At 39.0% G+C, this 26,648-nt stretch overlaps 1 protein-coding gene and 1 long non-coding RNA gene across 3 annotated transcripts in view; both read left to right on the forward strand.

Moving 5' to 3' along the window:
• The window catches only part of LOC140146093 (arginine-binding periplasmic protein-like), a 68,963-nt gene that overhangs the window by 18,436 nt on the left and 23,879 nt on the right, over positions 1-26,648 (forward strand). The gene's annotated exons all lie outside the window — the stretch shown is intronic.
• On the forward strand, positions 147-13,809 carry LOC140146091 (uncharacterized). Its single transcript, XR_011858186.1, has 3 exons — positions 147-402; positions 12,053-12,150; positions 13,239-13,809. It is a non-coding gene; the product is annotated as an uncharacterized lncRNA (long non-coding RNA).

Raw genomic sequence — 26,648 nt, forward strand, 5'->3', positions numbered from 1 at the left:
GGCGCATGGCGAAAGAAGGTACACTATTTTCAGGGTCTGACTATTTTGCCGTCCATCCATGATTGACACACAAATATGGTGGGGTCGGTACTCCTTGGTTCTATTCTCTTTGGTTGATACAGTCCCGGTGTCGTGTGCCAGACCCCTCTCATGATGAAATCGTAGTAGTATATATGAATATTAATGAACTCTACGTCATCCGCGTCATACATTTTTTTAATAATCGACTCGTACAGATCGTGAATGATGTTATTAATAGATCTAGCTCGTCACCACAGTGAAATTAATTAACACACAGTCACACACACGGCGGTTGAATTTTAAACCACAGTATTATAGAAAAATGTACTTTTGTTCCAGTTTCTAACCAGTAATTTCGGAATTCAAGCATTTTAAACAACAGTAAGTGTACATTTCGTCCAGTTTCTTACCAGTTGCAATGAATTATGGTAGTGTAAGCTTACCAATATTAATACCAAAACTTAAAGCTGTGATAGTTTCTGCACTGTACATACTGTACAACTCTGTACAGTGTGAGTATGTACGCGAGTATAACAACTTGAGCAAGTCACAATATTTTCTCAAGTTGATTTATCCTTTCTATAAATAGCGACGTATACAGAAAAAATATACACAACCACGTTCTCCGAGTACTGTACATACTACATAGTATAATTTAAAACTCTAGTCCGGGACTCTAGCGGGTACACCCATCGTATGTACATGGACCTAATCCATGGGTTCCTACAAGGCCGATGACTGGACCGATGACACACATTCGATAGGTGTATCGTATAATATGTGTGAGTTACGGCTTTTGACAATTGGCTCCCTAGTCCTAGCCCGAGGTACTCACACGTCCGTCACTACGATTTCCACCAGGGGTAGCGGGGGTGAATGACCCCCTAAATTTAAAAAATATTAATTTTTCTATTGGGAATATGTGCAAGCTTGGGGGTGAAAACTGACCCTCTAGCTACTTTTGGACCGTACTCCTACCCCTGACTACACTGCAAAATATTTTTCACCCCCAAGATTTAATTTTCACCCCATGTATTTGGATTTTCTGCAAGCTCTGGAGTGAAAAACACAGGAAAACAACCCCGACTTTTGGGCCTTAATGCTGTAGGCCTACCCCTGATTTCCACTGTCCTTCTCCGTACGAAGGTCTGAGACTCCTGAGCATATCTGGTCCAGGGTACACATAAAATACCACGTTTTCTCATAAATACCACTTCCTACCATTCCTCACGTGAAGATGAGACTTAAACAAAACATATTTGGTGCATGTTCGTAAATTTTGAGCACATTTGAGGATGGAAAATGTTTTGAATTCTTTCTATAAATAGATGCCGTCAGTGTGACGTCATCACCGCGACGTGAGTTCACGGTGCCCCGTTTTTACGTACGTAGGGCATTCATGGCCCTAGTGAGGAAGGAACAGGGCCATGATGTTTCGGGCTACCCTAGTCCATACATTCGACATATAGCGGGGACTCTAGTCGTCTCTACAAATATGTCAATGACAGCAAGAACATGATGAAGTCTAACTTGGAATTTGCACATCATCTTGATCTTGATACTGCCCAACAGTCCTAGAGGAGTAAAACGGTTAGGTTGATATGCGCATGCATGCAAATTTTAGTCTATAGATTTCTTGTAGATGTTGGGTTATGTTGGTTTTAAATTGTGTGGGATCTATTATGTTTAAGGGGTACTACACCCCTAGCCAATTTTTTGCTTATTTTTGTGTTTTTCTCAAAAATCATAGTGCATTGGTGACAAGTAAGATATAGGGCCTAGATATGTATATTATAGAGACAAGGACTATAACTACTGCACTGAAAATTCAGCAACTCAAGGCAAGTAGTTATTGATTTATTGATCAAATATTGGTTTTCCCTAATTTTTGACTGTAACTCCACAACTGCTGTCTGTGCTGAAATAAAATTTCCAGTGTAGCAGTTGTAGTCCTTGCCCCTATAATACATATCTTACTTGTCACCAATGCTCTATAATTTTTGAGAAAAATGTAAAAATAGGCACAAAATTGGGCAGGGGTGTAGTATCCTGTTATCCAAATGATTTGATCGAGTAATTTATCAACTACCATGTATCCACGACAACACAATACTATAGGGACTGTGCAATAATTATGTCTACACCCAGGGTGATGTCTACACCCTGGGCCCTTAATTACTTAGTAACTCGGGGTCTGAAACAGTAACTTGGACCCCGAGATAGTAACTCGACTTTAAGTAACTCGGGCCCCGACTTGGTAACTCTGGGTCTGAGATAGTAACTTGGGGCCTCGACTTAGTAACTCGGGGTCCGAGATAGTAACTCGGGGCCTCGTCTTATTAACTCGGGGTCCAAGATTGTAACTCGGGCCTCGACTTAGTAACTCGGGTCTGAGATAGTAACACGGACCTCGACTTAGTAACTCGGGTCTGAGATAGTAACTTGGGGCCTCAACTTAGTAACTTGGTATCTGAAATAGTAACACGGACCCCAAGATAGTAACTCGGGGTCCGAGATAGTAATCCAGGCCCCCGAGTTTATAACTCGGGGTCCGGGATAGTAACTCAGGGTCCGAGATAGTAAGTCGGGGGCCCGACTTAGTAACTCGGAGTCCGAGATAGTAATTCGGGGCCCCGAGATACTACTTTGGGATCCGAGATAGTAGCTCAAGGTCCCGAGATACTAATTCAGGGTCTGATATAGTAACTCGGGGCCCCGACTTAATAACACGGGGCCCTTAGATAGTAACTCAGGGTTCCGACTTAATATCTTGGGGTCAGAGATATAATAACTCGGGGTCCGAGATAGTAACTCGGGGCCTCAACTTAGTAACTCGGGGTCTGAGATAGTAACACGGACAACGAGATAGTAACTCGGGGTCTGAGTTAGTAACTTGGGGGGCCCCAACTTAGTAACTTGGGGCCCCAACTTAGTAACTCGGGTACCGAGATAGTAACTCAGGGCTTCAACTTAGTAACTCGGGGTCTGAGATAGTAACACGGACAACGAGATAGTAACTCGGGGCTGCTTTACTAACTGGGGGCCCCAACTTAGTAACTTAGGGCCCCAACTTAGTAACTCGGGGTCCGAAAGAGTATCTCGGGCCCCGACTTAGTAACTCGGGGTCTGAGATAGTAAACCGGGGCCTCGACTTAGTAACTCGGGGTCCGAGATAGTAACTCAGGGCCTCGACTTATTAACTCGGGTCTGAGATAGTAACACGCACCCCGAGATTGTAACTCGGGGTCCGAGATAGTAACTCAGGGCCCCGACTTAGTAATTGGGGGTTAGAGATAGTAACTCGGGGCCTCAACTTAGTAACTTGGGGTCTGAGATAGTAACACGGACCCCGAGATAGTAACCAGGGTCCGAGATAGTAACTCGGGCGTCGACTTAGTAACTCAGGTCTGAGATAATAACACGGACCCGGAGATTGTAACTCGGGGTCCAAGATAGTAACTCAGGGCCCCGACGTAGTAACTGGCGGTCAGAGATAGTAACTCGGGCCTCGACTTAGTAACTCGGGGTCCGAGATAGTAACTTGGGGCTTCGACTTAGTAACTCGGGTCTGAGATAGTAACACTGACCCCGAGATAGTAACTCGGGGTCTGAGATAGTAACTCGGGCCCTGACTTATTAACTCGGGGTCCGAGATAGTAACTCGGGGCCCGACTTATTAACTCGGGGTCCGAGATAGTAACTCAGGGCCTCGTCTTATTAACTCGGGGTCCAAGATTGTAACTCGGGCCTCGACTTAGTAACTCGGGTCTGAGATAGTAACACGGACCTCGACTTAGTAACTCGGGTCTGAGATAGTAACTTGGGGCCTCAACTTAGTAACTTGGTATCTGAAATAGTAACACGGACCCCAAGATAGTAACTCGGGGTCCGAGATAGTAATCCAGGCCCCCGACTTTATAACTCGGGCTCCGGGATAGTAACTCAGGGTCCGAGATAGTAAGTCGGGGGCCCGACTTAGTAACTCGGAGTCCGAGATAGTAATTCGGGGCCCCGAGATACTACTTTGGGATCCGAGATAGTAGCTCAAGGTCCCGAGATACTAATTCAGGGTCTGATATAGTAACTCGGGCCCCGACTTAATAACACGGGGCCCTTAGATAGTAACTCAGGGTTCCGACTTAATATCTTGGGGTCAGAGATATAATAACTCGGGGTCCGAGATAGTAACTCGGGGCCTCAACTTAGTAACTCGGGGTCTGAGATAGTAACACGGACAACGAGATAGTAACTCGGGGTCTGAGTTAGTAACTTGGGGCCCCAACTTAGTAACTTGGGGCCCCAACTTAGTAACTCGGGTACCGAGATAGTAACTCAGGGCTTCAACTTAGTAACTCGGGGTCTGAGATAGTAACACGGACAACGAGATAGTAACTCGGGTCTGAGTTACTAACTTGGGGGCCCAACTTAGTAACTTAGGGCCCCAACTTAGTAACTCGGGGTCCGAAATAGTAACTCGGGCCCCGACTTAGTAACTCGGGGTCTGAGATAGTAAACCAGGGCCTCGACTTAGTAACTCGGGGTCCGAGATAGTAACTCAGGGCCTCGACTTATTAACTCAGGTCTGAGATAGTAACACGCACCCCGAGATTGTAACTCGGGGTCCGAGATAGTAACTCGGGGCCCCGACTTAGTAATTGGGGGTTAGAGATAGTAACTCGGGGCCTCAACTTAGTAACTTGGGTCTGAGATAGTAACACGGACCCCGAGATAGTAACCCGGGGTCCGAGATAGTAACTCGGGCGTCGACTTAGTAACTCGGGTCTGAGATAATAACACGGACCCGGAGATTGTAACTCGGGGTCCAAGATAGTAACTCAGGGCCCCGACGTAGTAACTGGCGGTCAGAGATAGTAACTCGGGGCCTCGACTTAGTAACTCGGGGTCCGAGATAGTAACTTGGGGCTTCGACTTAGTAACTCGGGTCTGAGATAGTAACACTGACCCCGAGATAGTAACTCGGGGTCTGAGATAGTAACTCAGGCCCTGACTTATTAACTCGGGGTCGAGATAGTAACTCAGGGCCCGACTTATTAACTCAGGGTCCGAGATAGTAACTTGGGGCCTCGACTTAATAACTCGGGGTCTGAAACAGTAACACAGACCCGAGATAGTAACTCGGGGTCTGAGATAGTAATTCAGGACCCCCGATTAGTATCTCGGGCCCCAAGTTACTATCTCGGACTCCGAGTTACTAAGTCGGGGCCCGAATTACTATCTCGGACCCCGAGTTCCTATCTTGGGTCTGTGTTACTATCTCAGATACCAAGTTACTAAGTTGAGGCCCCAAGTTACTATCTCGGACCCCGAGTTACTAAGTCGAGGCCCCGAGTTACTATCTCTGACCCCAGTTACTACGTCGGGGCCCTGAGTTACTATCTTGGACCCCAAGTTACAATATCAGGGTCCGTGTTATTATTTCAGACCCGAGTTACTAAGTCGAGGCCTGAGTTACTATCTCGGACCCTGGGTACTATCTTGGGGTCTGTGTTACTATCTCAGACCCCAAGTTACTAAGTTGAGGCCCCGAGTTACTATCTCTAACCCCTAATTACTAAGTCGGGGCCCCGAGTTACTATCTCAGACCCCGAGTTACAATCTCTGGGTGCGTGTTACTATCTCAGACCCGAGTTAATAAGTCGAGGCCCCGAGTTACTATCATGGACCCCGAGTTACTAAGTCGAGGCCCCGAGTTACTATCTCAGACCCCGAGTTACTAAGTCGGGGTCGAGTTACTATCTCAGACCCCAATTTACTAAGTCGAGGCCCCGAATTACTATCTCGGACCCCGAGTTACTACCTCGTACCCCGAGTTACTAAGTCGGGGCCCTGAATTACTATCTCAGACCCCGAGTTACTATCTCGGGGTCCGTGTTACTGTTTCAGACCCCGAGTTATTAAGTCGAGGCCCCAAGTTACTATCTCGGACCCCGAGTTACTATCTCGGGGTCAGTGTTACTATCTCAGACCCCGAGTTACTAAGTCGAGGCCCCGACTTACTATCTCTGACCCCGAGTTACTATCCCGGACCCTGAGTTATAAAGTCCGGGGCCCGAATTACTATCTCGGACCCCGAGTTACTATATAGGGTCCGTGTTACTATCTCGGATACCAAGTTACTAAGTTGAGGCCCCAAGTTACTATCTCGGACCCCGAGTTACTAAGTCAAGGCCCTGAATTACTATCTCGGACCCCGAGTTACTAGGTCGGGGCCCTGAATTACTATCTCAGACCCCGAGTTACTATCTCGCGGTCCGTGTTACTGTTTCAGACCCCAAGTTATTAAGTCGAGGCCCCAAGTTACTATCTCTGACCCCGAGTTAATAAGTCGGGGCCCCGAGTTACTATCTCGGACCCCGAGTTACTAAGTCGAGGCACCGAGTTACTAAGTCGAGGCACCGAGTTACTAAGTCGAGGCCCCGAGTTACTGTCTTAGACCCTGAGTTACTAAGTCGAGGCCCCAAGTTACTATCTCGGACCCAGAGTACTATCTTGGACCCAGAGTTACTAAGTCTGAGATACTATCTCGGGCCTATCTTGGACCCAAGATACTAAATCCGGGCCCGAGTTACTAACTCAGATATCGAGTTACTAAGTCGGGGCCCGAGTTACTATCTTGGACCCTGAGTTACTATCTCGGGTCCCGAGTTGAGGCCCCGGGTTACTAAGTCGGGCCCGAGTTACAGTCGGGCCCTGAGTTACTATCTCGGACACACAAGTTTTAAGGTGTATTTTGGACGAAAAGAATTCCCTGTTTCATCTCTACATAATCATATGACCTATTTTTTCGCGATTGCACGAACAAGTATACGTAATTCGTGGCAACACTGATTAGTGTATATTTCTATGCTGGGCTTTTTTCATGAGCCACTCCCGCCTAGGCGGAAGTACCTATACACCCTACGCAAGTCAATTGAAGCCGTACAATTTATCGCTAATTTACGACCATAAAATTTAGACACTTCTCTTGTCTGTATTAGCATCAACTCTCTCATGTCACGTTTTCATGTCAGAAATTAACATAACTCCCGAAACCGAAAACAGAAATTATCTTCGTTCAACTTTTCAGTAGGCAACAAAAGACTAGAATAAACACTCTAGTGTATGCCACAACTTTATCATGCTCACAAGTGAAACAGGACATTGAAGTTCATGATTCCCATTGTGCTACATGTGTATACCACACTCTCATGTGTACAACAATATTATCACTATAGATGATTTCCATTGTGCTATACAACATTCCCATGTATACTACAACTTTTATCACAGGTGGAACAGAGTACTATACATGTAGATGATTTCCATTGTGCAATACAACACTCCCATGTATACTACAACTTTATCACAGGTGGAACAGAGCACTATAGATGATTTCCATTGTGCTATACAACACTCCCATGTATACTACAACTTTGTCACAGGTGGAACGGAGCATTATAGATGATTTCCATTGTGATATACAACACTCCCATGTATACTACAACTTTATCACCGGTGGAATTGAACACTATAGATGATTTCCATTGTGTTAGACAACACTCCCATGTATACTACAACTTTATTACAGGTGGAACAGAGTACTATTGATGATTTCCACTGTGCTATACAACATTCCCATGTATACTAGGCTGCAACTTTATCACAGGTGGAACAGAGCACAAAGATGATTTCCATTGAGCTATACAACACTCCCATGTATACTACAACTTTATCATGGGTGGAACAGTGTACTATAGATGATTTCCATTCAGCTATACAACACTCCCATGTATACTACAACTTTATCATGGATGGAACAGAGCACAAAGATGATTTCCATTGAGCTATACAACACTCCCATGTATGCTACAACTTTATCATGGGTGGAACAGAGTACTATAGATGATTTCCATTGTGCTATACAACACTCCCATGTATACTACAACTTTATCATGGGTGGAACAGAGCACAAAGATGATTTCCATTGAGCTATTCAACACTCCCATGTATACTACAACTTTATCATGGGTGGAACAGAGTACAAAGATGATTTCCATTGAGCTATACAACACTCCCATGTATACTACAACTTTATCATGGGTGGAACAGAGTACAAAGATGATTTCCATTGAGCTATACAACACTCCCATGTATACTACAACTTTATCATGGGTGGAACAGAGTACTGTAGATGATTTCCATTGAGCTATACAACACTCCCATGTATACTACAACTTTATCATGGGTGGAACAGAGTACTGTAGATGATTTCCATTGAGCTATACAACACTCCCATGTATACTACAACTTTATCATGGGTGGAACAGAGTACAAAGATGATTTCCATTGAGCTATACAACACTCCCATGTATACTACAACTTTATCATGGGTGGAACAGAGCACAAAGATGATTTCCATTGAGCTATACAACACTCCCATGTATACTACAACTTTATCATGGGTGGAACAGAGTACAAAGATGATTTCCATTGAGCTATACAACACTCCCATGTATACTACAACTTTATCATGGGTGGAACAGAGTACTGTAGATGATTTCCATTGAGCTATACAACACTCCCATGTATACTACAACTTTATCATGGGTGGAACAGAGCACAAAGATGATTTCCATTGAGCTATTCAACACTCCCATGTATACTACAACTTTATCATGGGTGGAACAGAGTACTATAGATGATTTCCATTGAGCTATACAACACTCCCATGTATACTACAACTTTATCATGGGTGGAACAGAGTACTGTAGATGATTTCCATTGAGCTATACAACACTCCCATGTATACTACAACTTTATCATGGGTGGAACAGAGTACTATAGATGATTTCCATTGAGCTATACAACACTCCCATGTATACTACAACTTTATCATGGGTGGAACAGAGTACTATAGATGATTTCCATTGAGCTATACAACACTCCCATGTATACTACAACTTTATCATGGGTGGAACAGAGCACAAAGATGATTTCCATTGAGCTATTCAACACTCCCATGTATACTACAACTTTATCATGGGTGGAACAGAGTACTATAGATGATTTCCATTGAGCTATACAACACTCCCATGTATACTACAACTTTATCATGGGTGGAACAGTGTACTATAGATGATTTCCATTCAGCTATACAACACTCCCATGTATACTACAACTTTATCATGGATGGAACAGAGCACAAAGATGATTTCCATTGAGCTATACAACACTGCCATGTATACTACAACTTTATCATACAACCCTCCCATGTATACTACAACTTTATCATACAACCCTCCCATGTATACTACAACTTTATCATGGGTGGAACAGAGCACAAAGATGATTTCCATTGAGCTATACAACACTCCCATGTATACTACAACTTTATCATGGGTGGAACAGAGTACTATAGATGATTTCCATTGAGCTATACAACACTCCCATGTATGCTACAACTTTATCATGGGTGGAACAGAGTACTATAGATGATTTCCATTGTGCTATACAACACTCCCATGTATACTACAACTTTATCATGGGTGGAACAGAGCACAAAGATGATTTCCATTGAGCTATTCAACACTCCCATGTATACTACAACTTTATCATGGGTGGAACAGAGTACAAAGATGATTTCCATTGAGCTATACAACACTCCCATGTATACTACAACTTTATCATGGGTGGAACAGAGTACAAAGATGATTTCCATTGAGCTATACAACACTCCCATGTATACTACAACTTTATCATGGGTGGAACAGAGTACTGTAGATGATTTCCATTGAGCTATACAACACTCCCATGTATACTACAACTTTATCATGGGTGGAACAGAGTACTGTAGATGATTTCCATTGAGCTATACAACACTCCCATGTATACTACAACTTTATCATGGGTGGAACAGAGTACAAAGATGATTTCCATTGAGCTATACAACACTCCCATGTATACTACAACTTTATCATGGGTGGAACAGAGTACTATAGATGATTTCCATTGAGCTATACAACACTCCCATGTATACTACAACTTTATCATGGGTGGAACAGAGCACAAAGATGATTTCCATTGAGCTATACAACACTCCCATGTATACTACAACTTTATCATGGGTGGAACAGAGTACAAAGATGATTTCCATTGAGCTATACAACACTCCCATGTATACTACAACTTTATCATGGGTGGAACAGAGCACAAAGATGATTTCCATTGAGCTATACAACACTCCCATGTATACTACAACTTTATCATGGGTGGAACAGAGTACAAAGATGATTTCCATTGAGCTATACAACACTCCCATGTATACTACAACTTTATCATGGGTGGAACAGAGTACTGTAGATGATTTCCATTGAGCTATACAACACTCCCATGTATACTACAACTTTATCATGGGTGGAACAGAGTACTGTAGATGATTTCCATTGAGCTATACAACACTCCCATGTATACTACAACTTTATCATGGGTGGAACAGAGCACAAAGATGATTTCCATTGAGCTATTCAACACTCCCATGTATACTACAACTTTATCATGGGTGGAACAGAGTACTATAGATGATTTCCATTGAGCTATACAACACTCCCATGTATACTACAACTTTATCATGGGTGGAACAGAGTACTGTAGATGATTTCCATTGAGCTATACAACACTCCCATGTATACTACAACTTTATCATGGGTGGAACAGAGTACAAAGATGATTTCCATTGAGCTATACAACACTCCCATGTATACTACAACTTTATCATGGGTGGAACAGAGCACAAAGATGATTTCCATTGAGCTATACAACACTCCCATGTATACTACAACTTTATCATGGGTGGAACAGAGTACAAAGATGATTTCCATTGAGCTATACAACACTCCCATGTATACTACAACTTTATCATGGGTGGAACAGAGTACTGTAGATGATTTCCATTGAGCTATACAACACTCCCATGTATACTACAACTTTATCATGGGTGGAACAGAGTACTGTAGATGATTTCCATTGAGCTATACAACACTCCCATGTATACTACAACTTTATCATGGGTGGAACAGAGCACAAAGATGATTTCCATTGAGCTATTCAACACTCCCATGTATACTACAACTTTATCATGGGTGGAACAGAGTACTATAGATGATTTCCATTGAGCTATACAACACTCCCATGTATACTACAACTTTATCATGGGTGGAACAGAGTACTGTAGATGATTTCCATTGAGCTATACAACACTCCCATGTATACTACAACTTTATCATGGGTGGAACAGAGTACTATAGATGATTTCCATTGAGCTATACAACACTCCCATGTATACTACAACTTTATCATGGGTGGAACAGAGTACTATAGATGATTTCCATTGAGCTATACAACACTCCCATGTATACTACAACTTTATCATGGGTGGAACAGAGCACAAAGATGATTTCCATTGAGCTATACAACACTCCCATGTATATTACAACTTTATCATGGGTGGAACAGAGCACAAAGATGATTTCCATTGAGCTATACAACACTCCCATGTATACTACAACTTTATCATGGGTGGAACAGAGCACAAAGATGATTTCCATTGAGCTATTCAACACTCCCATGTATACTACAACTTTATCATGGGTGGAACAGAGCACAAAGATGATTTCCATTGAGCTATACAACACTCCCATGTATACTACAACTTTATCATGGGTGGAACAGGACACTATCTATTGTGCTATAATGTAAATTATTTCTAGTGTCCTGTCCCTCCTGTGACAAAGTTGTGGTATACAAGGAATGTTGTATAGCACAATTAAAATTATGATTTAGGTGTCCCTTCCCACCCGTGACAAAGTTGTGGTATACAAGGAATGTTGTATTGTTTAAATCAAATCATCTTTACTATCCTATCCCACCTGTGACAAAGTTGCGGTGTTCATGGGTATCTTGTAAAGCACAATTTTAATCTTCTATATTTTACCCACATGTAACATTTATGTTTTTTGTGTTTTATATTTTAAAGAATGGTGCAAACTTCATGAAGTAAATGAACATGTGAAGCCATTGGCTGCGAGTTCGGGTGTCAGGGCATCTGATGTTTTGCAATTGATCTTCCTAGAGGTGAGTTAAGGTTTACACTATATGTTTTGGGCAGAATTTTCGGCCGAATGTTAAATAAGTTTAGCTTAGATTTGCAAGTTTCATAAATGAAAATTTGCAATTATTTCTTGATATTTCTTGATTTATTTTTTAATATATCTAAGCAATAGTTTTGCCATTTTAACCCTCCCAAAAAACATCATGCAAATGGGGTGGAAATGACACTACTTATATCAATCATTGGGATTTCCTTAATAAAACCAATACCATTCCTCATGTGTGTCAGCTTTACTTGTCTCAATATTCGAATGCAAATGCTGCTAGTTCATGCTACCATCTAACTCGCCTTATGAAAGACGTACATAGAACATATTGACCATTTTAGGTGGCATTTTGTCTATATGTATTTTCAGATAGCTAACTCAAATACTACACCTTACAGATACAATAGCTAGCTATGTCAAATCCAAATGTTCATTTAACTTAAATCAGCAAAGAAAAGTGTTTAAATGGGATTTTGTGAATTTGCATAAGTCAAGAAGCTGTTTTGAAAAATCACATCCTGTACGATAATTTTAAAGCAATTCTGTGCACAACACCATAGTTAAGTTTGCCACCTTAAATATCTACCGTATATAATTTTTAAAAATTCTGTGACTTATTTATAATTCTATTACTCTTACGACCCATTATTCAAAATCGCGCACTGTGATTTGTTAAAACACGTCACATGAGAGCCCATTATTCTGCAATAATGGGTCAAGCGCCGTAACACACTCTACGCACAGCATTACGCTGTGCAATATTTCCGCGATACACGCTCCACCTTGAAGTAAACAACTGAAAATATTTGTGCCAAAAAATGATATTTTCTCTTTAAATCGCACTATTTTCTGGTAATAGAATAGAAATAAAGGGTGCAGCATTATCCTTTACACGCAAATAATGTGTCCTTGGCAGTAAAACGTCTAAATAATGGGTGAGGACACATTATTTGGGTGTAAAGGATAATGCATTACCCTTTATTTCTTAAATAAAAGGAAGGTCTGAAAATGTTGTGTTAATTATTATTAATATTCATGTTATTCTCATTAATAACTTTTCTGCAGGCACTAGCACTGTCTAAGGAGTAAGGATTCCTTCAATAGTTTGCAGATTGAAGCAGCCTTTTAACAGGCAACAACACAAAGAACAAGAGAGTATAGAGAATCAAGAATGCAGCAAATAAGAACTGCCCTGAAGTCTTTGGATGTCATTATTGGAACTTAATAACAATCCATTGCCATAGTCCATTTGGGACAAGATCAAGGCACAAACCACCAGATAGTAGATGCCATGGTCCTTGAAACCAATTGATATTTTATGTAGTTGCTAATTTATAATAGATTACAGGGATACAATGTATATGATATGTGCAGCCACTGTCATCTGTGTATCAAATATAACACAGAGGTTGCATACTGGATTGCAGAGCTGGATTGATGGAATCATCGCCAACTGTTAGCATAGCAGGAGATAAGCTATGTGTATGATAATTTGATGCGCCAATAGAAAACTCTATCTCCTCATCATTTAGCTTCCAGAGATTTTATGGTCATCCAGTGTTTTATTCAGTGATGCTAGATGAGGCTGTTTTCATGGAGTTTGGATAAGATACATTAAAATATCTGTATAACTGAATGTCATCACCGTAACATATAGAGAGGTTTCTTGATTGACAAGTGTATAATATTATGGTGAATGACATACATGTAACAGGGCCAATCATGGATCCTTGTGACAGGCTTTGTCGTCTAGATTTTAAAGGGGAGTGGTTACTCACTCTCTAGTATGATGCTAGGCGAGTGGTCAAATCATTCTCTAGCATGATTGCTAGGAGAGCTGTTAACATTGTATTTGAACACAGATATTGGAACATCTGTGATTTGAAGTGATGATTTTTATGTGAGCTGGCTATCTGGTGAATATAACTGGTATTACCATATAGTCACATAACAGTAAAAAAAATAATTCTTAAGGTTGGTCTTAACCCTCAGGGAATTATGGGCCTCATAACTGCTAAATTTTGGTCTTTTAAAATGACAAAGACTTGATGAATTCATATGCGAGGTCAAATTTGGGCAAAATGCTCAGTTATGGAGAAAATAAAAAAACAATTTTACCCAAATTTTCATGGGCATTGTACCAAGAAAATTCTTTACAAAATTAATTTTAAAATCCTATGTTTTATTCATTTTTTTAAATTTTGACCAACTTTGAGAAATTTTTACCAAAACTGGTTGAAAAATGCTCAATTTTGCCGAAAAAAAAAACATGAAAAAAAGCCTGATTTTTCGCTCAATTTTCATTTTTTTTTTTTGGTGAAGTTGATCAAAATTTTAAAAAGTAAATGGTCCTAGATATCTATACGCTGGCGAAGTTACGTAATAATCGGATTAACTACCATAGCAATAGGTACAAACAATTTTTGATTATATCGCGCTGCACTACTACGTTCATGCGGTACCTCTGCATTGAACCATAGATGTCAAAGAAATGCTAATCACTTGCACCTGTAAGATTAGTCTCTTTGAAAAGAGCGGTATTGTATTCAATCTACTATATGATTGACGACAGGTGATGAGTGCAACCTGCTTGTAGTGCAGCGCGGTATATTCAAAATTGTTTGCACCTATTGCTATGGTAGTTAATCCGATTAATTACGTAACTTCGCCAGCGTATATCTAGTTTTTTAAAAATAAAAATTTTTACTGAAGAATGTTTTTGTTGTTGCCAAAAATAATTTGGGTAAAAAAATTGGTTTGAATGTAATGGTTTCTTGATCAATTTTCATTAACACAGCAATGAAATTCAGACATGGAACTTTCATAACTTTCAGCTAACTCCAATTAGGCTGGAATTAGCAAAGTCAAACACTGAAAGGGATGCAAATTATTATAATTATATTCTCACAGTACAGGGTGTCCCAGAAAACATCTCCAGAAATAGACAATATCATCAAAATATTTTAAAAGCAGTGGGTAGCTCATTGTGCACATTATACACAAATTTTATTTTAATTCGGTTGGCTGGATGCAAAGAAATGAGTGATTGATCACACAATGCACACATCAACAACTCATTCCAAGTTTGATTAACAGGCACTTTTGTCACACTTGCTCACCCCTTCGTAAAGTTTGTGTATCTCATTCAATTCAGTCCTCTGATCTATTTTATACGATGGTATTATGTTACTCATGCTTGCACTGAAGGTGAAAAACGTGAGTGAATATAACATTTGATCTGCCTTTACTTTGATACACAGTGCCTGAATTGTAAGAAACTTAACATGGATTGCAGAAATTGGATAGCTATACAATTAACAGATTTAATTCTTTACGCAATATGTTAAACTTTCAAAAACCCAAGAAATACATGATTAAGCTTAGAGCTTCTAATTTTTATACTGTGCTATATTATGTTTAATGTTTTAATTTTTAAAGTTAAAACTTTGCATTCATGGCAATATTTGAAGCAACATTTTGTCCAAGAAAACTTTGATTTTTGTAAGCTTTCCAGCTTTAATTCTTTGTGTTGTGCAATATGTTATATTGCAACTTTCCAAAGAACATGTGAGCCAAGAATGACAATGATCAAGTGCTTGTACATCTTTACGTGTAATTTTTGATACCATGCAACATTATGTTCAAATTTTAAAAGATTTACATTTTACATAGCCATTTCTTGGAAAATTCCAAAACATTAATTATTGTGTGAGAAAACTTTTTTGTCAGCTGGAATTCTTTATACAATAATTCTTTATGCAATAATTATATTAATATTAACGAAAAATATATTTACTAGTACCAAGCACCATTTTAGATTCAAGCTTTAATATCACATAGTATTTTCACATTTTAACAAAAGTTTATTACATGTTTAGCAAAACACAGATTGTGTAAGAAGAATAAAAAGAATTGCAGATTGAAATTAGCAAAAAGTTAAATGTAATGTGTTTCTAGATAGCCCTTACAGCTACCCACATTGCAACATTATAACATTTCCATTAGAGATATAATTTAACTTCTTTTCCACAAAATGTTAGTTTTCACTGTCAGATATGTCCTCTTTTAAATTTGGCCTGAGCAAATGATGCAATAAAAAGAAAATCACTGTATAATACCAGCACATAAGCCGCCAATGTGAGCCACTCCTTCAAATGTGACTGGTGTCGGTCCCGCACGCCTTGTATGGAGAGTATTGTGAACATTGTGTGTTAAGTTTTGAAAAACATGAGGTTGTTCTCCTCAGCAAATGTTACAATATGACCTGATTTAAAAAAAATTGTCAAATCAGCAGTTTTTAGGTAAAAAAAATCCCTTAAGATGGGTAGGGGTTTCAGATTGCCATCAGCACACCCCTGTTAAAATTTAATTTGAGCCCCCCTCCCCCCAACATTTTTTGTTTCAAATGAATGAGCATCAAGTCAGAGTGAGAATCTTGGATAAATCTGCCATATATGATTAAAAGTAAGTTTTATTCAAAGTGTCATATTAAGGGACTGTGTATTCTCAGAAATGCATTAATTAAAAGTGCTGTAACTTTAAATTAAACAAAATTTAATGCAAGTATATATTTTTGTTATGCAAAAAGTATTTTTTTGAAGAAACTTCAAAAAAGCACATTGTTTTGCCTTAAATTATTTGGAACACACTGTACCCAAATTTGGATTTCATGGGTTTTTTTTTTTGTAATTAGACACTCCATTCATGGAACGGTTTTTCATGATTTGGATATTAGTCTTATTTTTGAATTTTTGAATTTTCGTCTTATTTGGTCAATAATTCAAAATAAGGCCTAAGCGCGAGTCTAGGTTACAAAAAACACAAAATCCAAATTTTGGATTTTTCCTTCCTATAGTGTGTTCCAAACAATTTTAGGCAAAATCATGAGGTTTTTTCTTATTTTCTTCAAAATTGTTCTTTTCACCCCAAATTTGTATTTATATTTAGATAATTTCCTTTCCAAAAATGTATACTTTTATCTTGGATTAGTAACTTTTGGGCCATTCCATTTAAAATCCACACCACCCCTGTGGAAGATTTAGCTAAAGTCTTTCAAAGAGGGAGTATGAGTTTTGAATAGAATAAACCATTGGGTAACTTCATTTGAAATACTCACTCCAGCTGTGGAAGATATAGGTAAAGCTGGGTAAAGCCATAATACAGGGGAGTATGGGTTTCAAAATGATAAACCCTGACCAGTTAGGCAGTTACATTTGAAAAATATACTCCCCTGTGGATTTCAACTGGAATACTAGCCCATTATGCATATCTGAGAATGCACAGTCCCTTTAAGGGGGTACTACACCCCTAACCAATTTTTTTTGCCTATTTTTGTGTTTTTTGTGTAGCAGTTGTAGTCCTTGCCCCTATAATATACATATCTTACTTGTCACCAATGCTCTATAATTTTTGAGAAAAATGCAAAAATAGGCACAAAATTGGGCAGGGGTGTAGTACCCCCTTAAATATAATAAATTAAATGAAAATATAAATCATAGTCAATTGAAAACATACCAGTTACATTAAATATCATTTATAGAAAAATAAAGTTATCTATTACTTGACTGAGTTTGTGTACCAAACCAAATTTGTTTGATGGGAACAAAGAAAAATATTGTTAGTAAATTGCATGTGTATGTATATTGTGACATGCATAAAACAGATGGTTGAGTGGTTCTAATAATTGCACAAGTACATGATTGCTATTATTGTATGTAAACGAGAAATTATGTAACTTTTAGTATTTCAATTTTAAGTGTTCTATTATGATGCTATAATAATAAACAGTTCAAGAGAGAAATTAAACATTAGCCAGTGTAATTATTGCATGTTTTACTGTCTCTTACCAGGTATCATGACTATCATCAGGGTTATAAATATATTCACCAGTGTTGCAATATGTCGGCAAAATTCATGACATATTTTTTTTTTTTTTGAAAAAGGCACAAAAATCATGGAAAAGTTCAGGGAGGAGACTGGATGTGATATGTCTATTTTGACATCACTATTGGGTCACTATCATGAAATAATTAATTCTAAATCATAAAATGTGTTATGTGTTTGCTAAATCAAAAATAATTATGTTATATTCCAAAACCACTTTCAGCATTGTAGTTTCGTAAGGCTTGTGCTTTCATAATGCGTGTCCTGTACTGCCTTGAAAAGTCATGAATTTTGGTTTAAATTACAAACATTTCATAAATAAATGTGGAATGTATTGTTAATTGAAATTCAAAGAGAAAGTGACCATCAAACTTGTTAAAGACAGGCATTCAAGAAGGAAGCAATATATCAGATCAATAATGGGTGTTTGGAGGCCAATGGAAGTACTATGACTTCCACAAACAAAATTGATGGATACAAATGAAAACCCAGCCCATCCCCAACATGCCATTAAACCTAGAATCCGTACCCTAAAAACCCAACCTGAATTACCTTAAACCCCAAACAGTACCCTTAAACCCAACAAACACGTACCCTTAAAGCCTAACTACTTGTACCCTTAAACCCTAACACGTACCCTTAACCTCCAAAACGCAGGACTAACCTTAAACCCCAACACTTACCCTTAAACCCAAACTATGTACCTTTAAAATCCCCAACAAGTTAGCCCTAACCGTTAAACCCAAACCCAACCTACCTGTACCCTTCCTTAACCCCCCCAACATGTAGGCCCTGGTCCCCAAACTATATGTACCTATATGTCCAACAAGTCAGACCTACCCTTTAAACCCAAACCCAACCTGTAGGCCTACCCTTAAACCCCAACACGTAGGTACCATTATTCCCCAAACTGCACCTTTAAACCCCAACACGTAGGCCAAGGCCTATCCTTAAACCCAACCTGAACTGCCTTGAACCCCAACCAGTCCCTGAAACCCAACATACAAACATGTACCCTTAAAGCCCAACCGCATGTACCCTTAAACCCCGACACGTACCCTTAACCCCCAAACGTAGGCATACCCTTAGAGCCCAACATTTACCCTTAAACCCCAACATGTACGTGTACCTTAAAAACTCCCACAAGTCAGACCTGCCCTTTAAACCCAAACCCAACCTGTAGGCCTACCCTTCCCTAAACCCCAACATGTAGGCCCTTGTCCCCAAACTGTAGACCTATACGTAGGCCTAACCCCAACATATGTACCTTTAAAACTCTAACCTAAAGTCAGGCTTGCCTTTAAAACCCAAACCCAACCTGTAGGCCTACCCTTAAACCCCAATATGAAGGCCCTGCCCTAAATCCCCAACCTGTACCTGTAGCTGTAAACCACAACACATGCCCTTAAACCCCATGACATCTACGAAACTCCAACATGTACCCTTTAAACTCCAAACCAACCCCCTGAAACCCATGTAGGGCCGCGTACCTTTAAAATGCCCCCATCCATTACCTGACACACAATGACAGGCCAGATCATTTTGGAATTTGGAAACCGCATAGGCTTAATTCTGTGGCATAGTTTAAAAACACAGAAATATTGTCTAAAAACGTGACAACAGCGAGCAGGAAATTGTGCATACTATTTGCCACCGTTTTCCTATTGTTTTTCTGTGCCTTTTATGAAGTATAATATTGCAAGATGCCCAAAACACACGTGCCTCCTATTTTTCTGTAGGCCAATGCTCTTTAGCCTGGCTTCAACATTTTGTTTGAGCTTGGTCATATCAAGACCCAAGCGTGTCTCGCACGGAACGACCATTTAAACAAACAAACGAAAGTAGGCCTAAATATTATACCACCTATGGTTAGAATTTTCTTTGGATGTGGGGATCCAAATTTACAAAAAGTGAGCGTCAATGAAATTGCGACCCCCCCTCACCGATACACCTACTTACCCTAGGCTAAAATTTTATTGAAATCAGTCTTTTGAATAAATTAAACACACTATCTGTGGTCATTTGTGACTCTCTATATTTTGGTCATCAATTTGTTTTTCTTTAAAACCTCCCCCCCCCCCCCTCCGTATAATTGGGACCACCCCCTTTCCGAAGAAAATGAGAGCCCCCTAAGCCCTAAACACAGATCCCATGCAAGTATCAATCCGGAGCAGACGCCAGTACCAATCTGTTAAATACAGCCTTGGATACCTTCATCAAATGAACGGGTTATTTTCTCCTAACATTATGCAAATACGAAAATACCAACATGCAAATTAACCTCAATGCACACCGAGTGTATATAAGTACTATCACCATGATATCATAGTATACTACGACTCTGTCACGGTCAAAACGTGATGAACCACTGGTTTTTCATGGCAACGGGATCATCGCGCAGCACCGGGGATACAGTACATGGCGCTGTGTGTTAGGAGCTGTTAGGAGTGCGATTACTCACATAAACATAAGAAATGTCATGCAATTTCTATTGCCATGTTCCCCTTCACAGTGAATGCAGCTAAAGTCCAATAGAAATATGTAAATGCTTAACTTTTGACCACTACTAATTTCAACCGATTCTGAAGTTATATACATATTTCTCAAAAATGTTTCCTATTTCGTTTGCCTAGAGGAGTAATTTGAGACAGTCAGACAAGTCACGATTGACTCGGTGCATTGTGAATATGATTTGATATATTATGTGCATTGCATGGGCTATATTTTTTAAGCCAAATCGGCATTAAATACAATGCATTGTGGGACAGTTTTTGCACCTTTTGGGCACTTTGCCCTTTGATCTATCGGGAAAATTGTTTTTTGTGCGTACAAAATATTGTAAATGTTTTACTAAAATAAAAACAGATAATAAAAGAGCAATTATTGTTATTTCATGAATTAATTATTAAAAATATTTTTAATGATAACATTATTACAACAATAAATGAATGAATAATAAATTAAAGCAATTTCCCCGATCTACTTTGTAACTCCCAAACTGAGGACTAGATGAAAATTGACTTCGAGGTATACGAAACGACACAACAATTTTTAATTTTGGCCCCATGAGCTTTGATCCCTCGTGGGAAGCATAGAGAGCATATTAATAAAAATTTCTTTAAAAAAGGAATGGGGCGCCCAATGTGAGTTTGGACGTGATATGGTGAATTTCATGGTGTTTAGATTTGGTATTATAATGATTTTTTTCTAGGGAAGAGTAGAAGATGATCAAATGCAAAAGAAATGTGTTCGATTGCATGGGGAAGGTGTATATGACAGGACCGTTTTGGATGAAATAAATTGAATTGGAATGAAGCATTCGTGTCAATTTGTGATTATGTAGGGTGGTGCCTTGAAACACAGTAGTCATTACGTTGACATAACATTAAAATAAGTGTACATGCATAAGTCATATGCATGACAAAACATGAATGTGATTAGAAGGAATAGATAATATTGCTTTGGTTATAGGCCTACTGGTGGTTTGGTCATATGAAGTACGTGTAGAACAAGCAAAATAGGTACGACCTATTAACACAGTGTAGCGCAATAGGTAGCATTTTGTTAGCTACCTGTGTTTGCAATCATAAAAATTAAATTCATGTTATGCATGCATTGTAAATTTGATAACATGGGTACAATGCGTTACTATATAGTAGAGGTTATATATATGCTCCTGGCTCATCTATTTAATAACATGCAATAGATGCAGGAAGCAGTATGTGGGCAAGACAACCACATCTCTATACACTAGGTTCAACAACACTCACTCAGAAATAAAACACAACAACTCTAAAGGCGGCAAAAGTCTTCCCTACGTCACCCACTTCAACTCCGGTCAACATTCCGTGCACGACATCCGTCTCATGCCAATCGAGCAAATTCACAAGAGATCCCAAAACGCTATCCTTCACAGAGAATCTTTCTGGATCGCCAAACTTCAAACCCTCCGTCCCCATGGTATTAATGCTCACGAGTGACCACCGACCCACCCTCGCCTGCTCTTGTTGCATGTTCGAGCGCCCTCGCATCTTTTTCGTCTTTGTTGTTGTTGTCATCCACACACGATACACACACATCCACATCTACTTTTTGCTGTACATATTTTTGGTATGCAACTCTCTGAGTAAGTTTAATATGATATTTCATCACTGTGTACAATTAAGACACTAGCTGGTGTATCATCAGTTAATATATTTTTTTGAGCTTCTTGGCTACTCATACTCTCTAAGTGCTATCAGCTTAATGTATGTTCATGAGTTTGTAAGATCACTTGTATCATAGGGTCTACCATTATTTTCTTGTATTATATTGTTTCTACCAGGTTCAGCCTGAAGAAGGACTGCACAACGTCCGAAAATTTGCTATGTTTCTACTGAACTAAATAATAAAAAACCAGGGCAAGATGAGATAATAATGTCCAAATTTGTCATTATATAGGGCTCCAGTTATTGACAGAAAATAAGGGGGTAGATATGTATTCAATTTCTATGAAGCATGGTAATTAACAAACCAAGGCCATCGGTTTAAGAGGCGTTTCACTGCTTCGTTATTGATCTGGTCAAATCGGGTTCTAAGAGACGGTAAACTGGTTTAAGCCATACAAAGGTCTCGGTTTATTTGGTGTTTTTATAATTCCATTAATTTTGTATTTTAAACAAAGAATATACGCACAAGATTTCATCTCGTGCATATTAGTAAACAATAATAAAATAAAATCCAAGCAAATTGTGGTTTTATTTCTAAGCTGCGCATACTTTACGCAAAACAATTACAAAGTAAATCTAGCAAGAGTGAAATTAGAAGCTTTTTACAAAGACATGCCAAATAAGGGGCCCGCCGTTGCGGGCGCCCCAAAAATGAAACCAATTCTATTTGAGGTGTAAAGATACCAAACAAGAAATGTCTTTAAAAAAGACAACGCAGTGATTAAAGGAAACATGATGGATTTGCCTCGGTTCCGGAGCCACTGATTTAAAAGTAACAGGTTTTAAAGCCCATTCGGCGATTTGCTCATTTGGACGATCGTATCGTGAGTCATCAAAATTCAGATTTTGGTACCTTTGCATTGTCATAGATGTGCTAACATAGTAATTCAGCTGAAAGCGGCTATGTATTTAAGACAAAATTTCTTTGTACTTTCGCTGGGATCACTGAAAGCACTTAACTTAAGAGAAGTATAGAATAAATAATCTTTGAATGAAAACATGTCACATCTGAGACGAAAATAGTTATATTCGTCTCCGTTTAATGATTTTGTCACTGCAGGTTTGTCTTCAATGTTGTTAATGTTGTTAATTAATATTAATTGAAAGGTTTAGTATATTCATATAAAGGCAAGTAATTGAAATAACAGGTTGCTGGAATGTTTTGTAACAATGTGTGATATCTGGTTTAGGGCCCAAGCCGCCAAATTTGTAATTGAGATCAAGGCAAAAATATGGTGTAGGGGCATATACAAATCATCAGAACTCTAGAACCAAGCATATTGAAGTATGGCGGTTGCCCGGTAGGGGTCACGCCCACTGTGGCATGTACACCATCCGCAATAAATAAAAATGCGTAAAACAGGTACTTTTTGTGGGTAGGCGCGATACGCGCGTTTCGTGTTTAGGGTGTAATAAACATGAAAAATTGGGGGAAAAGGTAGCAAAATTGCATTGCTAATACGCGGAAATGAAATTTAGGGTATGAAATTTGATACAAGGAATCCCTGTTTAGGGTGTGAAACAGGCGCGTGTTACCTGTTTAGGGTGTCGTTTTTGCCAAGGGTTAAATCCTTGTTTAGGGTGCTTTCAAAAGTTGATTATCGCGGATGGTGTACAGGCGACAATAGGAGTGCCCCCCCCTCCGGGAAATGAATTGTGAAAAATGCTTCCTTTGTTCTGCATGATCAGATTGTGACATATTTAATAGGCCTACGTAACTTCTGGAATTTCACAGACTTTGTATTGGGTTCAAAGGGTTGCTTTTAAATCAGTACTACACATAACTTAATTTCAATGGAATCACAAGAATGTGGTTTTTAGTTTTCTTTAGAACAGCATTTTTGGAGTTATGATACTTTTTATCTGAGTAACAGGTTTGTAAAATATTTGAAACTATAATACTAACATAATACTAACAGTTCACATAGATGAACGCGCTTTATAAATCATGTGTGCACTGGTAATAGAAATAGGCGATGCACATACTAAGTACAGTAATAGATTTTTGTCAACTGAAAGCATATAGACCAGGCTTCCTCAAATATATTTGTTGAAGCGCCACATGAAATCAAAAAACCCTGCAAAGCGCCACTCAATGGCTGCGAAGTCGCCGGGGGAGTCAGAGCCCGCCTCTGAAGCTATCGATTTTTTAAATTTGAGGTGCAAATGACGCCATTTGGTGCAACATTTTGTACTATTTTAGCCTGTCTTTACAAGGATAACATGGGAATCGCATTGTTTTTTTTGTTTTTTTAGCTGCGGCTGCGGGTAGCAGCTCTATAAGTCACCATGTCTCTCCGTCTGTCCGTCCGTCCGTCCGTCCGTTAGTCCGTTAGTAACAAACGCTAAAAAATGCTGTTACGTCTACATTGTTTGTCGCATGGCTATGATACTTGGTGAGGGGGAGGGCCTATACCGGCCCCATACTGGAAAAGAGTTTCGTCCCGAAATTTGGGAAAATGAGGGGAAATTGAGGGAAGTTAAGGGAAATTGAAGAGAATTAAGGGAAATTGGGATTTTTTTTAAAGAGAATTAAGGGAAATTGAAATTTTTGTTCTTGTTTTTCCGAAATTTTTTTTTTTCCCCGATTTTTTTTTTTTTTTTTCCGAATTTTTTTTTTGAAATTTTTTTTTCCGAAATTTTGTTTTTTGAAATTTTTTTTTTTCCGAAATTTTTTTTTTTTTCCGAATTTTTTTTTTCCCAAGTTTTTTTTTTTGAAATTTTTTTTTTCCGAATTTTTTTTCCCAAATTTTTTTAAAGACACCAACACTGCAAAATTGAATTCCTTGTCCCGCAGCGACCGCTACGGATCCGACGGTACTTGTTAAAAATCTAAAGAGGGCGCAACACTAAATCACTCCGCATTTTATGTAACAACGAAATTCGGCTAATATAGTCCATAGTGAATATGAGATTGTAGCGACCATATCTACCGACATGTTCACTTTAAATCACTCAATATTGGCTCATATGAATTCGACAAGTGTCTTTAATGATAACATGCAGAAAAAAACTGGACAATTGATCTCAAAAGCAATTCTCTGTGGCGGATTAAGAAAACCCCATTTTGAAATGTGAGTGGTGAGTTTAGTATATTTGTAGCTATTTTTTTGCACCGCAAAATAGCGAAAAAAGTCAATGGTCATCGATATATGTCGACAAAAATTTTGGAATCTAGAGAAACAGAGCTTTAATTTGATACCAAATTTATTTTGCCAAGTATTGCAGGGACGCCAGGAATGGCGCTTGAAGTAGGCCGAATTCACACGTTATCCTATGGGGCGCTGAATTAGTGCTGCGCCCCATTGTAACGGCTGGCGTTATTAACGAGTTCCTTTTACATTCTTCGCGCAAAATAAGAGATGCGCTTCACAAAATGTGTTCTATTTCAATCATGATGATAAACAAAGATTACAAAAAGTCATCCTCATGAAAAATTATTGGAAAAAACACTTTATTGGCCGAGTAGGCGCCTACAAAGTCTAGATATGCGTCCAAAAATCCTCAAAAAGGCTCAAAAATGGATTTTAAGGTTAATAGACATTGTTAATCTGCATGAAGCCGTTTTGCTGAGTATTCAGTAGGCCTACGCAAAAAGATCGTAATTGTTACCACTGGAACGGGGGGCGGGGGTATTTATACTTCAAACTCAGTAATAAATGATTTGCAAAAGAAAATGGCAACACTGATAATCTAGAAAAGAAATTAAACTTGGTTCAAAGACGTGCTCAAATTGTCGTCTGTCACTAGTTTTGTGGGTTTTGTACAAACTTTCGCATATTGGAGGAAAAGTCGAAATATTCGATTTTCGGCATTTCGGCACTGATCTTTAAAACATCATTTCTCTTGAACGGAATGTCGCAGAGACATGAAATCTTCGGTGTTGAGCTTCAAATTTTCTCTAGATTACATAATGAGTAATAAATGTGGATTTTAAAACCTTTTAACACCTTATAACGGCCGTCGTTATGAACGCGTTCCTTTTACATTCTTCGCGCAAAATAAGAGATGCGCTTCACAAAATGTGTTCTATTTCAATCATGATGATAAACAAAGATTACAAAAAGTCATCCTCATGAAAAATTATTGGAAAAAAACACTTTATTGGCCGAGTAGGCGCCTACAAAGTCTAGATATGCGTCCAAAAATCCTCAAAAAGGCTCAAAAATGGATTTTAAGGTTAATAGACATTGTTAATCTGCATGAAGCCGTTTTGCTGAATATTCAGTAGGCCTACGCAAAAAGATCGTAATTGTTACCACTGGAACGGGGGGCGGGGGTATTTATACTTCAAACTCAGTAATAAATGATTTGCAAAAGAAAATGGCAACACTGATAATCTAGAAAAGAAATTAAACTTGGTTCAAAGACGTGCTCAAATTGT

The sequence above is a fragment of the Amphiura filiformis genome, chromosome 2 (assembly GCF_039555335.1).
Source record: "Amphiura filiformis chromosome 2, Afil_fr2py, whole genome shotgun sequence".
In the NCBI taxonomy this organism is placed as follows: domain Eukaryota; kingdom Metazoa; phylum Echinodermata; class Ophiuroidea; order Amphilepidida; family Amphiuridae; genus Amphiura; species Amphiura filiformis.